The following is a 15,669-nucleotide window of genomic DNA, read 5'->3' as shown; positions in this document are numbered from 1 at the left end:
CACACACACACACACACACACACACACACACACACACACACACACACGAATGATGGTGTCTAGTTAAACACATTTAAATGTATGCTCTTTGAGGTCAGGGGCTTGTTTTTCCCTTTATTTGTTTGTGTCTCTCATGCCTAGCACACAGTAAGTGTTTAATAAGACAGACTGATTTCCTTAAAGTTCACATAGCTCATGCACATATAATTCATTTTATATTATGTTTACTTGTATACATGTCTAATCCTCAGTGCCAACTAAATCATAAGCTCCATAATCTTCTATGAATTCATAATAAAATGTATTTATGAAGCACTTTACATATGCCAGACACTATGCTAAATTCTGGGGAGTAAGATGCTATCTCCTTTATGACTAACTAGGTGAAAGAACAACACACATAGAGGAGTGGTGGCTAAGGAAGGGAATTATGATGTGGGGAGTGACAGGGATGGCGAGTAGAAAAAAAAGGCAATCAATTTTCATGATCTTTGAAGAAGCAATGGTAACACTGATTAGATTCCTGGGAGTTGGGTAGAGTGGTCAAGGTTTCTTACATAATGACAAGGCAAAATGCAAGTTTCTCATAGTGGAAGTCTAGGTGATATGTGAAGCTTGTCTGAGGCAACTAGCTCTTTGTTATCATCATCATCATCATCATCATCATCATTTTTTAGCTATTAGTTTTTAAGTGAGATTGCACTCCCTTACTAGTAAGGACACCTCAGACTAATGGAAGAGTTTCCAAGCTGAATGAATTGACTTATCCAGCATGGGGGAAGAATAGTATCTGGAGGTGAAATTTGGAAGGTGGTGTTCTGGATGGAAAGAAGAGAACTACAGCAGGGTAGGTTGCAAGACACCTGTGCCTCTGAGCCTGAATGAAATGTGAGATATGGTTTGGGGCCAACTAGATAGAGTGGGATAGGCGAGTTTACACTCAGTCCCAGGGCCTGTGTAAAATTTATCTTTTGATCTTCCCTTCCCCCACATATGGCAAACACTTAATAAATATTTGTTGCATCAAAAAGAAGCAAGGTATCAAAGAAGGAGGATGTGTCTGACTTTTACTTTATTTGTTTCTATCTTTTCATTAGAGTTTTAGGGATGAAGTGATGGTGGTTAGGTTCAGGAATTGCGTTTGAAGCAGCCTTTATGTGGGATGAAATCATTCCTGGCCAAGTAATATGACTTGCGTGCCCTGGATATGGGGTAGCCAGTATAACTCAAAGCAAAGGCAACATATAAATCAGAAAAATTATTCTAGAAAGCTGAACTTCCAAAGGGGGTTTTGAAAAAGTTATCTGCTTATCCTGCCACCCGAAGAATTTATCTCAATTAATCAGTAACATTTTAATCAAATTCAAGTAACAACAAATGAGACTAGATACATCACATGCAAATTAAAATTCCCTGTAATCGCAGCATTGAAGGATACCAACGCATTAGACAAAAAGAGTGTATTAGATGCAATTCATCAAAATCACTCAGATGTATTCTTAAAAGAGTTCCCCAAATATTCTTCAATTACTCTAGGGCTCAACTACTTAATTAATCATTCATCAGATTTCTCCAGAGAAGCATCTTAAAAATTATCTCCACAGAATGGCACAGACAATGGACCGATTTACTAGTTCCCAACTGTTTGGGAATTTATTTGCTAATATCTCTGAGAGAATTAGAGATCTAGTTTAAAAGTCTTTGAGAAGACAGGTGCTTGAACGAGGCTAAAGAAGTCCTCAAATTTCTCTGCTTTAGAAAATGAATCATGTGTGTTGCGAATGTAAGAAGAAACTGGGTCCACATTTGCTTGAGCAGAATAGGGTCTTGGCTACACAATGGATACTTCATCCAAGATCTGCCACTTTTTCAAGATGACTATATTTTCTTGGACATAGAGACTGCTAGGAATTGAAGAGTCTTTGGATATAATTTAGTCTAGCCCCCTCATTGTGCAAATTGTGAAATAGAGACCCAGAGGATCAACATAAACTTGCCCAAGGTCATTCAGCATTGAAGTGGCAGATGCAGGACTAACATCTTGGTCTCTTGAGTTCCAGGACTCTAATTTCCATGACACATTACTGTTTGGTGAAAACAATGACATGTAACTCCCAATCCAAGTTTAGAAATATTTTGAACTCCTATAGGATCATAGATACAGAACTGAATGGCACCTGAGAAGTCATCTAATCCTACTTTTTCATGTTTCAATGAGGTTGAGAAGTTGTATAAGATCGTGTAAAATAACAGCAGAGTTAAGATTCAAACCCAGGTCTTTTGACTCCACATCCAGCATGTTTTCCATTGTGACCTGCTGCTTCCTAATTGTCTCTAGTATGTATTCTTGATGAAATACACAATACATCAAATTCATGTACTTCCAATGTCAGTTAATCAATAAACATTTATGAAACAGCTCCTCTGTACTAAACACTATTTTGAACACTAAGGATACAAAGAAAGACCAAAAATATTCCTTGCTGTCAATTCTAATTCTAATGAACAAGACAAATATGAAAATAATTATGTATACAATACATACGGAGTAAATGGAAGGTGATCTCAAAGGGGGAGGAACTAGCAGATGGGTATAACAGGAAAAGTTTTCCTATCTGGAATTTTGGATTTGAACTGAATTTAAAGGAAGCCAGGCATATTGTATTTATTTATTTTTTAAATCAATCAACATGAATGATTCTGAATGTTTAACAGAAACAATTATTTTTATATCCTACTTTTTGCCCCAAGTCTTTTTCCTCCCCACTGCATGAGAACTGTCTACATACCTAAAAGAAACAGAGACAATTATCTAAAATAACCATTGCTAGTGTGCCCATCTTTATGGAAAATACCTGGCAATAAACACAGACATTGCAAATGGTACTTGGTGAATAAATGCCTATGGATCATTGCTTATTGAATCCAAACCAGCTTGGACTGGGCCACTGGCAGGAATCCACCACAGCAGGGAGCTCTAGTCCTTAACATTCCAGATTGCTGACAGATAGAAACATTTGATGCCAAGTTGAGAATCTCAAAGTTGGAAGTTGTCAGTGGCCATCTAGCCCAACCCACACCTGAACAAGGATCTGCTCTGTAACATTCTTAACAAGTGGTTACCCAACCATGCTTGAAGACAACCAGTGAAGGAGTCTCAACTATCAAAAGTTTAGTCAATAAGAATTTTACTAAACGCTTACTGTGTGCCAAACACATTACAAGGCAGCCAATTCCACTTTTGGATAGCTTTAGTTATCTTTTTTTCCTTTTGTTGAGCTTAAAATTACTTCCTTTCTACTTCCAGCCATCACTCCAGTTCTGTCTTGTGTCACCAAACAAAATAAGTTTTACCTGTCTTTTATAGGGCAGTCCTTCAAACATTTGAAGACAACTATTGTGTCCTGCCCCCCAACTCTTCTCTTTTTCCTGATAATAATCCCCAGTTCATTCAACCAGTACTTATAAGGTCATGAACTTGAGGCCCTTCACTGTCACTCTCCAAACAGCCCCAAATGTTGGGTCCAGAATTGAACACGACAGTCCAGTTGTGGTCTGAGCTCAGCAGAGTAGAGTGGGATTATCATCTCCCTAGTCTTGTATTGTGCTTATCTAAAGGCAGCCTGAGATGGCATTAGCTTTTTTTGGGGGGAGAGGGGAGGGGGGATTTGAATGCTATATTAGAATATTGATCCAAATTAAGCTCATAGTCCACTAAAACCCTCAGATCTTTTTTTCAGATGAACTGCTATCTAGCCTTGGGCCAACACTCTTATCCATCTGATGCTTATGAAGTTGATATTTTTGAACCTAAGTTTTTATTCAGAGTGGAAAGAATAAAGCAATTGGTTGGTAGAAAAAACCTGTAGAGTGTTAGAAAGGCAAGAAATTTGGTAAAGGGATTTTACTTTGGAGAGATTTTACTTTCTTACTTTAAGGGTACAAACTGGTTCTTATAGCACATCTGTTTGGGGTATCTTGCATGTCCAAAACAGTTTCCCTGTGAGGAAAGCACTGCTTAACTATTTTCAAAACCAGGCTGTGCTTCCAAGAAACGGAGAATGGTATTTGGCAGCTTCAATCCCGAGTTAGCTTTCCTCCTAGCAAAATTGCTGTATACCAAGGACAGGGCCGCAAGTTCTATAGCATCCAATGCCATTCAGCCTGATTTTGCATTCCTTGCTCAGGGGTGTGGGGTAGTGGAGATTTTTAACAACAGCAATAACAATGACTCATATTTATATAGTGTTCTAAGGTTTGCAAAGTGCTTCTTTCTCACGATAACACCAGGAGGTAGGCAGCCTAAATATAATTAACTCCATTTTATATAAGAAAATGGACAGCTAAGTGGCACAGTGGATAGAGTGCTGGGCCTGGAGTCAGGAAGACTTATCTTCCTGAGCTCAAATCTGGCTTCAGACACTTACCAGCTGTGGGACTCTGGGCAAATCACTTGACCCCGTGCCTCAGTTTCTCATCTCATAAAATGGGCTGGAGAAGGAAATGGCAAACCACCCAGTGTCTTTGCCAGGAAAACTCCAAATAGGGTCACAAAAAAGTCAGACATGACTGAATAACAACAGATAAGAAAACTGCAGCTTAGAAGAGATAGGTAAATTTCCCATGATCATAAATGTGCGAGAAAAGAATGAAACTTCAACACATACTTCCCAGAAGAAGCACTGAACTGTTTGTCTAAGGATAACTAGGTGTCCCAGAATGGCAAGGGTGAAGAACAATTTGGTGGGTCTGCATTTCCATGGACTTCATAAGGTTTGGCCTGGAAGGGAGCTTAAAGTTCATCTTGTTTCTTGTCCTTTATTTGTAGATGACATTATGGGAGGCCAAAGGCAGAGGCATGGTTTTCTGACACTCACTGCAAGGTCTTCTATCTCTCCCCAGGCCTTTTTCAGGTCTGAGTAACACCTATTTTCCCCTCTTGCTTTCCTCTACCCTTTTCTTTTAATTCCTTCTGAGAATTCAAAGTAGAGCTGGCCAACCAAGTCGTATCTTGGGATTTATGAACTTGATTTAAAACAACAACAACAACAACTATATTTCAGTATAATTGGTTTTCTTTGCAGTCATATATATATATATATATGTATATATTTATGAATTAAAAAAACATTCTGATAAGAAATCTAGGAGCTTTAACAGACTTCCAAAAGGGTCCATGACACAAAAGGAAGCTAAGAACTATTGCCTTAAGCACATCACACTGATAGTAATTTAATCTGCAGTGCTACATTGGACAATACTTCTCTAAACACCTTTGTCTATTGCCCTGATGTTATAGCTATGAAAATACACCATCATCACTGTGGGTGATGAAACTATCAGATAAAAATGGTAGTACTTGGGAAATTCTCCTTCTGTTGGTACATCTGTGTATCTACAAATCCTCTATTAGCTCTGCTTCAGTAGAGATATGCCTCAGGCTCCTTACATTAATATATCTATTTATACAAAAACTCCCAGGGACAATTAACGTCCCATCAGTTTTGCACAAGAAAAGTGAGACTCTTTCATAGATTGAGCCCATGATCAGAGACTGCAGTTGGCCAGAGCCTACCCATGGAGCACCTGCTGCCACCTAATGGTCATACCCAGGAGCACTCATGCTGACTGCTGGGTGGGAAAGCTGAGAAAAGCCACAGAAATAACTGGGAGAGACAGACTCTTAGATGTATTTCCAGTGCAGAGTTAGAAATGCCAAAGGATTTAGGAATATTGGCTGTCTGTGACTTGGCAACTTTCTGCCATGGTTTTCCCCAGAAAAGAGGCTTCCAAATCACAGAGCATTGTTTGAATGGTAAATATAATTCTGGAAATGTTTGAAGGTAGAATAAGAGGGAGAGTGAGTCTTGATTTTGGGCAATTCAGATTCTGAAGGTGAAAACAAAACAAAAAAGCTATCAAAAGGTCATATGAGTTTGACTTTAGTCTAACATAGTAACATTCTGCTAACATGCATTTGCTGAATTACTTCTTGAAGGCATTTTTTTCCCTCCCCCTTTTACTGCCTCAGTATTTCAAGTCTGGGTGATTTCTACCACTGCAGATCCACTGGTGACTTGGCAAATTATAGATCTAGAGCTGTAAGAGACCTTAGAGAACTCTTAGCCTAAGATGGTGAAAATGAGTAGCTGAGTGGTTAAGTGATTTTCACTAAGACTTTGTTGGTCTCAAAACCTGGGATCAAGGTTCCAAGGTAGTGTCAGAGGTAGATTTGAACACGGATTTTCTGACTCCCAGATCTAGTGCTCTTGGCACTTTCTTGAAATGGTATTTAGGGTACCTAAGCAGCTTAGTGGATAGAGTGCTGGGCTTGGAGTCAGGAGGACTGACATCCAAATCCAGCCTCAGACATTTACAGCTGTGTGACCCTGGGCAAGTCAAACCCTGTTTGCCTCAGTTTGTTCATCTGTAAAATGATCTGTAGAAGGAAATGGCAAATCACTTCAGTATCTTTGCCAACAAAACCCCAAGTAGGGTCACAAAGAGTTGGAGACAAAACAACAAAAACAAAAATGGTCTTTGGTAGCTTCTATGGATGAAGAACTCTTTATTCTGATGCCAAGCTAGTGATGAGCTTTTCCAGATTTATTTACACTTGTCCCTAACAGCAGGCATATGGCATATCACTGAACCCCAATTAAAAGTCTTTGAGGTTTGATAGGATTTTTGAAAACTTGTGGCCTTCACAAACCACTTTCAGACCATGATATGATGTTGGAGGAGAAATTTCATAAGGCTTCCCATCCCCCAGTCCACATCATTTATCAGAGTTTCAACAAGTTACGTTTTCCATATAAGGTATCAGAAATTTCACAAATCTATTAGAGAAAGAATAAAAGTTAGATTTGGCTAGTTGTGGATTTGCTACTATTTTATGTATAGATGTATATATATATATATAGTATGAATTTTTATAAGAATGTGTAGCTATGTAGACATTTGTATGGATATATAGGAAAGAGAAGGCAAAAGGCATTTATTAAGTGTATATATGCATATATGTATTATTGGAATGGGGAGTAGCCTTTTCAAAAATAGTATACACTACCTCATAAAGAATTAAAGCTGGAAGGGACCTTAGAGTCTGGCTATTCTCACCCCTTCATTTTACAGGTGAGGAAATGGAAGCTCAGAAAGGGGGAGATAGGTTGCTGATCCGTGATTCAAACAGAGGTGATTTGATGTCTTATCCCATGTTCTCTCAGCTGCACCATAAACTCTTTTGGGTGAGTAGTTGAAAGGAATTTATTATTAGACAAAAAAGAACTGTACTAGATAATTTCTAAAAGTCCTAACTCCAAAAGTCTATGACATTCAATGAATTTTAATCTAATTAAATAAATGTTTATTAAGAATGCATTGTGTGGAGATCACTGTGTTAGAAACTGGGTAAGATACTAAGTTTAGAAATTATGTAACTACTACCTCAGTTTAATTCATAGCTTAGTTATGAAATAAGATATAGACAAAAATAATACAAAATAATATGTGTTAAGACGAAGAGAGGTCCATAGAAAAGAGCTTGTTGATGACAAGAGTATCAGGAAAGGCTTCACAGAAGAGGTGGAATTTATATTATGCACCAAAGGTTATGTAGGAATTAAATTAATAAGTAAGTCAATAGGCATTTTATTAAGTGCTATGTGCCAGGCATTGTGCTAAGTGATAGGGATACAAAGAAAGGCAAAAGATAGTCTCTGCTTTCTAGGAGCTCACAGTTTAACAGGTGAGATGACATGCAGTAGACAACATGGTGCCTTTGATAGAACACTAGACTTGGAGTCAGGAAGAGTTAAGTTCAAATTCAGTCTAAGACCCTTATTTAGCTTTGTCTTCCTGACAAATCACTTAACCTTTCTCAGGCTTAGTTTCTTCAATTGTAAAATAGGGATTATAATAATACCTACCTCCTAGACTTGTTGAGAGGATAAAATGGGATATTTGTAAAAGACTCTGCAAACTTAGAAACACTATGTAAATTTCCAGGTCATGTGATCATGAAGATGGAGGATTAGACATTCTCTCTGATCCTCTGGACCTCTCGAACCTCTCCAAAACAGAAATTATGTGCCAAAGATAAAGAAACTTCAGCTGTCTCTATTTAGTCGACCCCAAATCCAAAAGAAGGTTAAAACACAAACCCATGATCTGACTTCTGTACTGAGCTCACTCAGTATCCCTTGTATCCCCCACCACATTCCGCACTACAGGTAGAGAAGTTACACTAGCAGAGCCACAGAAATTTGCCACAAAACCTAACACTACACACGGTTGTCCCCTTCCTCTTTGGAGTGCTGTGGAGATTCTGGCTCCCCAGTAAAAGTCTGCTCAGGTCAGGACAGATTGATAGTGGTCTGTTCAGAGTTCCACACTATGGAAGCTCACTGGGGCCACACAGCTAGCACCTTGGTAGACAATGTTCTATGCTGCAGAAGATCTCTTGCAAGAGAGCCAGGAACAGAAAAAAGTGGTGGCAGGATATATCTGTGGGCTTAAAATAGAGCTCAACACCACATCCCAACCAAACCTTCCTCCCAGAGTCTCTGAGGCTCAAACTACAAAAACCTACCCCATAGCTAATCAGCTACGGCCAGACAACTGAGAAACAGAGGGAATGGGACAGGAGACTGGGACATGACATAATATGTCTGTAAGGTACTCCACTAAGCCTAAGGGAAAATACTCAGCATTTAACTGTCCACCCAAAAATTACTTGGGGTAGAGACCTTAGCTGGTGTGCTGTGAATTGCTCAGAATAGGAGGAGGCTGAAGTACTTTGAGATTTAGTCCCCAAGGAACCCACGATCAGAGGGAAGTGAGTCAGAGACTCACAAAGTTAAGTAATAGGGGAAAACAAGGAAAAGTAAACTGGAATTACCAAAGATCTCAGGAAAAAGAAAATCCAAAGACCTTTAACATAGACAGATAAATCAATAAGGAAATGATTAACAGCAGAAAGATATATAGCTTCCAGATCTAGTAAACAATTCAAGCATCTATAAATAAATATTGCAACCTAAAGGAAAATGATCCAACATTTGATGAGACAGAGGAATCTGTGAAATTTGGGAAGAGCATGGAACCGTACAACACACTGTTCCTGAGAAGTTCAAAAGAGCAACGTAAATTACGAGAGCAGAATTCATGTCCTGCACAGCAAAAAATAACAGGCAAGACAAAATAACTGGAAACTCTAATGTTTCACCAAAGAAACAGAAGAGAACAATAGACTGGGAATATAAGTGCATCGACATGAAGGACAATCCAGAAGAAGAGAAGCAAAAAAATAATAACATTAAAAGAAAATGCACTCACCATGCAAGCAAAATATACTGATTTCAAAGACTCAAGATATGTAGAGACAACCTACGGATAATAGTAAAAATATGACAGGACAAAAAACCTTAATACCTTTAATGTAGGAAGTAATGCAAGAGAATTTCCCACAACTTCTGAACATAGAAAATGAAATACCAATTTTTAAAAAAAATTCACAGATCACTTTCAGAAAAGAACAAAGCAAAATAAAACTTCCGATTGTGAGATACATGGTTAAATTTAAAAATTTAACTTAGAAACAAGTTATTCAAACTAACAGGAGAAAGAATTTCAAATAAAAAGGAAAGGAAACCAGAAAACAAAGGAGGAAATGGGATAATGTATTCCAAAGATCAATGGAGCTTAGAATGCAACCCAGGGTGACCTACCCTGCAAATCTTAGCATAACCATAAATGAAAAAGAGATGGACACTTAATAATAAAGAGGCATTTGAAACATTTTTAAAAAGAAAACCAGATATGAAAAGATCATTTCCTTCTTTAACACCCCAGACAACAGACATATAGGAAGAGTGAATAAAGGCAAAAGCCAAGGTCAGCAACAGCAACAGGGTGATGGCAGAGATAACAGTAAGAGACTGGTTTCTAAATATACCCAATGAGACTGGGGTGAAGGGTGAAGGGTTAAAGCAGAAGTGTAGTGGAGGTAAACTCCCCTTTGTGGAAGTGGGAGGTCCACAGGTATTTCACATTAAACATGTCACTTTTTCAATGTATCAATTGTACTGATTTTTTTTCCTCTATAAGAAATTCTGTTTGTCATATGGGATTGCTTCCTGGGAGGGGTACAGAGAGGGGCAGGGATACTTGGGATAGCTATGATGATGTAAAATCAGAAGACATTATTTAAAAAAATTGAAAGTATGATATAAATACTAGTTACTGTTAGTATGATTATGCAAGCAATTAAGAATACAAAATCTATATATGGTATAAATTGGAGGTAATCAAAAGAGAGAAGTCACTAGCATTAAGGGAGATCAGAAACAGTTTCTTTCAGAAGGTTGGGTTTTAGCTGGTATCTGAGAGAAGCCAGGTAAGCCAAATGGAGAAGATGAGGAGAAAGAGAATTCCAGGAATGGGTGATAGCCAGTGAAAATGCATAGTCAGGAGATGGAATGTCTTGTTCAAGGATCAAGAAGGAGGCCAGTTTCACTGGATCACAGGGTACATAGAGAGAAGTAAGTTGTAAGAAGAGTAGAAAAATAGAAATAGGACAGGTTATACAAGACTTTGAATACCAAGCAAAGGATTTTATATTTAATCATAGAAGTTATAGGAGAGACTAGAATTGATTAGGGTGAGGGTGGGAGGAAAGAGTTTAATTTGACAGCTGAGTGGAGAAGGGATTTGAGTGGGAAGAAACTTGAGGCAGAGACCAACCAGAAGGTTATTGAAATAGTCTAGGCATAAGGTAATGAGGGCCAGTATCAGAGGGGTGGCGGTATTGGAAGAACTAAGGGAACAAATATGAGTGATATTATGAAGATAAATTTGACAGGGCTTGGCAAATGAATGGATATGGAAGGAGAGAGATAATGAGGAGTTGAGAGTGACACCTAGGTTGTGAGCCCGGGTGACTGAGAAACAGTGGTAGTAATAAAGTAATTAGAAAGATGGGAGGGTTCAGGAAGAAAAACAATGAGTTCAGTTTTACACATGATGATTTTAAGAGGTCTATGGGATATCCAGTCCAATCTATTTAATAGCCAGTTGGAGATATTAGAATGGGGGGTGAGAAGAGATTTTAAGACTAGAAAAGTAGATTTGACAATCATCAGCATATAGATAATCATTGAATTTATGAGACCTGATGAAATCACCTAGTGAAATAGTGGTTTGGGAGAAGAGAAGAGGACCTAGGACAGAGCCCAGGGCAACACTTATGATGTGACTTGAATGATGATCAAACAAAAGAAGCTAAGAACTAGTTGTCAGATAGCTAGGATGAAAACCATGATAGAGTAGTGCCATGGAAACCTGGAGAGAAGGGAATATCAAGGAGAAGAGGGTAATCAACAGTGTCAAAGGTGACAGAAAGTTCAAGAAGGATGAGGATTGAGAAAAGAACATTGGTAACAATGGAGAGAGCAGTTTTGCTTGAATGATAAGGCCAGATGTCAGACTGCAAAGAATTAACATGAAAATGAAAGGAAAGGAAGTGGAGGTATGTATTGTAGATGACCTTAAGGAGTTTAGTTACAAAAAGAAGAGATGAGGGTGATAGCAGGGATGGATGTATCAAGCATGGACTTTTTGAGGAAATGATAGACATAGGCATATTTGTAGGCCAGTATATGCAAAAATATTGAAGGGTAGAGGGAGAGAGAGAGAGAGAGAGAGAGAGAGAGAGAGAGAAGGATGGCTTCCTTGTGTGGGTGAGTGAAGGAGGAGAAAGGGATAGAAGGCATCTGGGAACTGGAAGCTTACAGTATTTGAAGGATTATTAACATAAATGTTGAAGTCCCTTAGTATGAGGGAAAGAGTTGAAGAGGGAAAACTGTGAACCGGGTATTAAATGCATTGAGGAAGGAAAGGGAAAGCCCTAGAGGTTGGTAGATTGTGATTGGGTCATCAGTTTGGATTGAATGAACTGCAAAGAAGGTAAGGTTATTGAGTAATGGGAGTAGAGGGTGAGCTTAGAAGTAGAAATAGGGATCAGTAAGTATTCCAAGTCTCTCACCTCCACCAGGAAGTCAGGGGGAATTTGGGAAAGTGCAACCAGGGCTGGAAAGGATGGTCAGGGAGGCTCTGTCTTCAAGAGGGAGTCAGTGAAAGCCAGAAGATGGTAGGAGTGGGGAAGTAAAAGATTTAAGGTGAGAGCAAGTTCATTCCATGCGTAGGAAACAATAATATAGCAGACACTTATATAGCATTGTAAAGTTTGCAAAGTCTTTACATATATTTTCTCCTGGATCTTCACAACAATCCTGGGAGGTAGATGGTATTATCATTCCAGTTTTATAGATAGAGAAACTGAGGCTCAGGAAGGTTAAGTAACTTGTCTGGGTTTATTAATTATCTGAGGTGGGATTCAAATTTAGCTCTTCCTGATTCCAACTCCAGTCCTCTAACCAGAAAAGTGAAGTTCATTTAGGGAACAGTGACTAGCCTGATTTGGAACATAGAGTTCATGAGAAAATCAATCAATTAATCAATAAACATTTATTAAATGCCTACTATGTGTCAGGAACTGTGCTAAGTGCAGAGGATACAAGAAGAGGCAAAAAGTAATCTCTGCTCTCAATGAACTTACAATCTAATTGCAGAGACAACATGTAAACAAATACATACAGAGCAAGCTATATATAATTAACAGAGGGGAGGTACTAGAATTAAGAGGGGTTGAAAAATTCTGAATTTGTAGTTAGTAGTTCTGCTACTTACCATGTGTGTGACTTTGGGCAAATCACTTAACCTCTCTGGGTTTCACTTTCCCCTGTAAAAATGAGTCTGGGTGGGACTAGGGGGGAGTAGGTGACCTGTAAGGGCTCTTAGGGTTCTAAATCTATGAGCATATGATGTTATAAATTATAGGGCTGGAGTGGGAAATAACCTTGAATGCTATTCTAAAGGACTGAAGATTATTTTGGTGGGAATAGGGCACAACAGAAGATACTTGAAAGGAGAAGTAACTTTCTAGGCAAATTCAACATGACACCCCTTTGTGTTCTCTATGGTCCAGACAATGGGCCCTAATACCGTTCCTCATACATGACACTTCACCTGTGGTCTCTAAGATTTTGTATTGGCTGAACCCCTATGTTTAGAATGCATTGCCTCCTCACCTCCATTTCTTAGAACCCCTACTTTCTTTCAAATTCAGCTAAAAGACCACCTCCACGTGAAAACTTTCCTGATGCCATCCAGCTGCTAATCCTCCCCTACCCCTGTTACCTTGTGTTTATTTTGTACATATGTGCATATGAATTCATATGGTCTACCCCAATAGGAGGTAAGCATAGGGACTGGTTCACCTTTGTCTTTGTATCTCCAGCACCTAGCAAGTGCCTTGCAAATAGTCGGTGCCTAATAAATTCTCACTGATTGACATAAAAGAAAATCAGTCTCATAGGTGTATGAGTCATAGGTAGTTATATGTAACATAGGGAGAAATTTAAGGGGGGGAGAAACCTTTTAAAATCTATTATAAGACTTTAGGTATCTATTAATAAGGTGGTATCAGTAGAACCTTCAAAATTAGATCATATGTGGTTCCATGTAATAGTTATCATTTAGATAATGCTTAATATGTGGCAGACACTGTACTAATCACATTACAATTATGCCGTTTGATTCTCACAACAACCCTTGGAGGTAGGTATTATTTGTATCCCCATTATACTCTCATATTCTCATATATATTCTCATATGTAATATGAGAAAACTGAAACAAACAGAAGGTAAGTGATTTGCCTTGGGTCACACAGCTGGTAAGTATCTGAAGCCAGATTTGAATTCAGATATTCCTAACTGTAGGCCATATTTTAACCTATGACCAAGAAAATAGCTCGATGCAAAAGAGTTTGACCAAGGATCTGTCCAGGAGAAAGTTTAGTGTTTGATCTCTAATTCCGGAACTGAAAGGGCTTTCCCCCTATTTGTATTTGTTAATGTATAGGTAGTTGGCTCAGTGGATAGAGTACTGGGCTTGGAGTCAGGAAGACCCATCTTCCTGAGTTCAAATCTGGCCTCAGACACTTATTAGTTGTGTAACCCTCAGCAAGTCCCTTAACCCTGTTTGTTTCCTCATCTGTAAAATGAGCTGGAGAAGAAAATGGCAAACCATTCCAGTATCTTAGACAAGAAAACCCCAAATGGGGTCACGAAGAGTCAGACACAACTGAACAGCAACAATAAATGTAGAGGGATGTTGGTAAATATAATCTTTAAAGCTTTACATCATATTTTTAGGCTTATAACTTGTTTTCCTCGCAACACACCTAGAAGCAAATGTTAGTGTCCCCATTTTACCATGGAGGAAACAGACAATGAGAGGATAGGTGAATGGCCTATTGCCACACAGCTAGAGAGTGGACTAGTTCAGTGGACTTCCCACTACATCATGCTGCTTCCTGAAAGGAGGCATTTAGGTTCTAATCTATAACTAAAGGGATTACGTGAAACTGAAAGGGACATGGAGAAACTAAGTGAATGTTTCCTTATCTGTCAGCACCCCAGAGGATTTCCAGGTAAGCAGCATAGAAAGCACCCTTGGTAGCACCTCCAACAGGAGGCATCCAGCAGTAATGATTCTGCTTGTTAGATTGATTTTTCAAGTGTATGGTAAGGTCAATGTCTTTTTGTTGAATAAATTCCTGAGACCTTGGGCACAGGCTACGCAACAAAATGAGGCAGATACTTCAGCTGGTAATGGAACTCACCGTCTGATCACATGTTATACATAGAAAGCTGCTCCAGCTATCATCAGCATCTCATTACACTGGGCCCACACTTATGGATGACTCCTTAGGAGCTGACTGAGATAGGCAATGTTTGAGATCAGCAATGATATGGGGGAAGGTGCTTTCGAACAATATGGTTGCTTGCTGTGGGGTACTGCTGTTTCAAGAGAGCAGTGTTACTGACTTTTTCTGTTTATTAAATGATAGTTTACTTTTCCTCTCAAATAGAAAACAATTTGAATAATAAAGATAAAGTTCAATAAATAAAAAGAGCTGGTTGTGATAGTTTGATTTACGAATGTACAACCTGATAGTCTATAGGCCTTCTTCCATCAGCCTAACTACATCTGGAGGGTCTCATCACCCTCCAGAAGTTTGGCCACCAGCTAATGAATTATCTTGGTCACTGAAATTAGGCAATAAACATTTATTAAGCACCTAGTATGCGCTAGGCATTGTGCTAAGCATGGAGGATAAAAAACAGGCAAAAGACAGTCCTTGCCTTCTAGGAGCTTACACTCTAATAGGAAAGAAAATATACAGGATAAATAGGAAATAAGTAAAAGAGGGAAGGCACTGGAATTAAGAGGCATTAAGGAAAGCTTCCTGTTGACGGTGGGATTTTAATTGGGACTTAAAGTAAGGCAGGAAGGTCAGTAGTTTGATTGGAAGAGGGAGGGTGTTCCAGGCATAGGGGACAGCCAGAGCAAATGCTCCAAAGTCTAGATATGGAGTACCTTGGTCATGGGGCAGCCAGAAGGCCAATGTCACTGGATTGAAGAGTACATTCTGGGGTCTAATATGTAAGAAGACTGGAAAGGTAGGAGGGAGCTAAGTTATGAATACCAAACAGAGCATTTTGTATTTGCTCTTGGAAGCAATAGGAAGCTACTGGAATTTATTG

At 38.8% G+C, this 15,669-nt stretch overlaps 1 protein-coding gene across 2 annotated transcripts in view; it reads right to left on the bottom strand.

Moving 5' to 3' along the window:
- The window catches only part of GRM5 (glutamate metabotropic receptor 5), a 626,642-nt gene that overhangs the window by 53,052 nt on the left and 557,921 nt on the right, over positions 1 to 15,669 (bottom strand). The gene's annotated exons all lie outside the window — the stretch shown is intronic.

This window comes from Vombatus ursinus, unplaced genomic scaffold (genome assembly GCF_900497805.2).
Source record: "Vombatus ursinus unplaced genomic scaffold, bare-nosed wombat genome assembly UNPS02005659.1, whole genome shotgun sequence".
NCBI lineage: Eukaryota > Metazoa > Chordata > Mammalia > Diprotodontia > Vombatidae > Vombatus > Vombatus ursinus.
The sequence above is the reverse complement of the archived record's forward strand: the minus strand, read 5'-3'. Positions and strand labels throughout refer to the sequence as shown.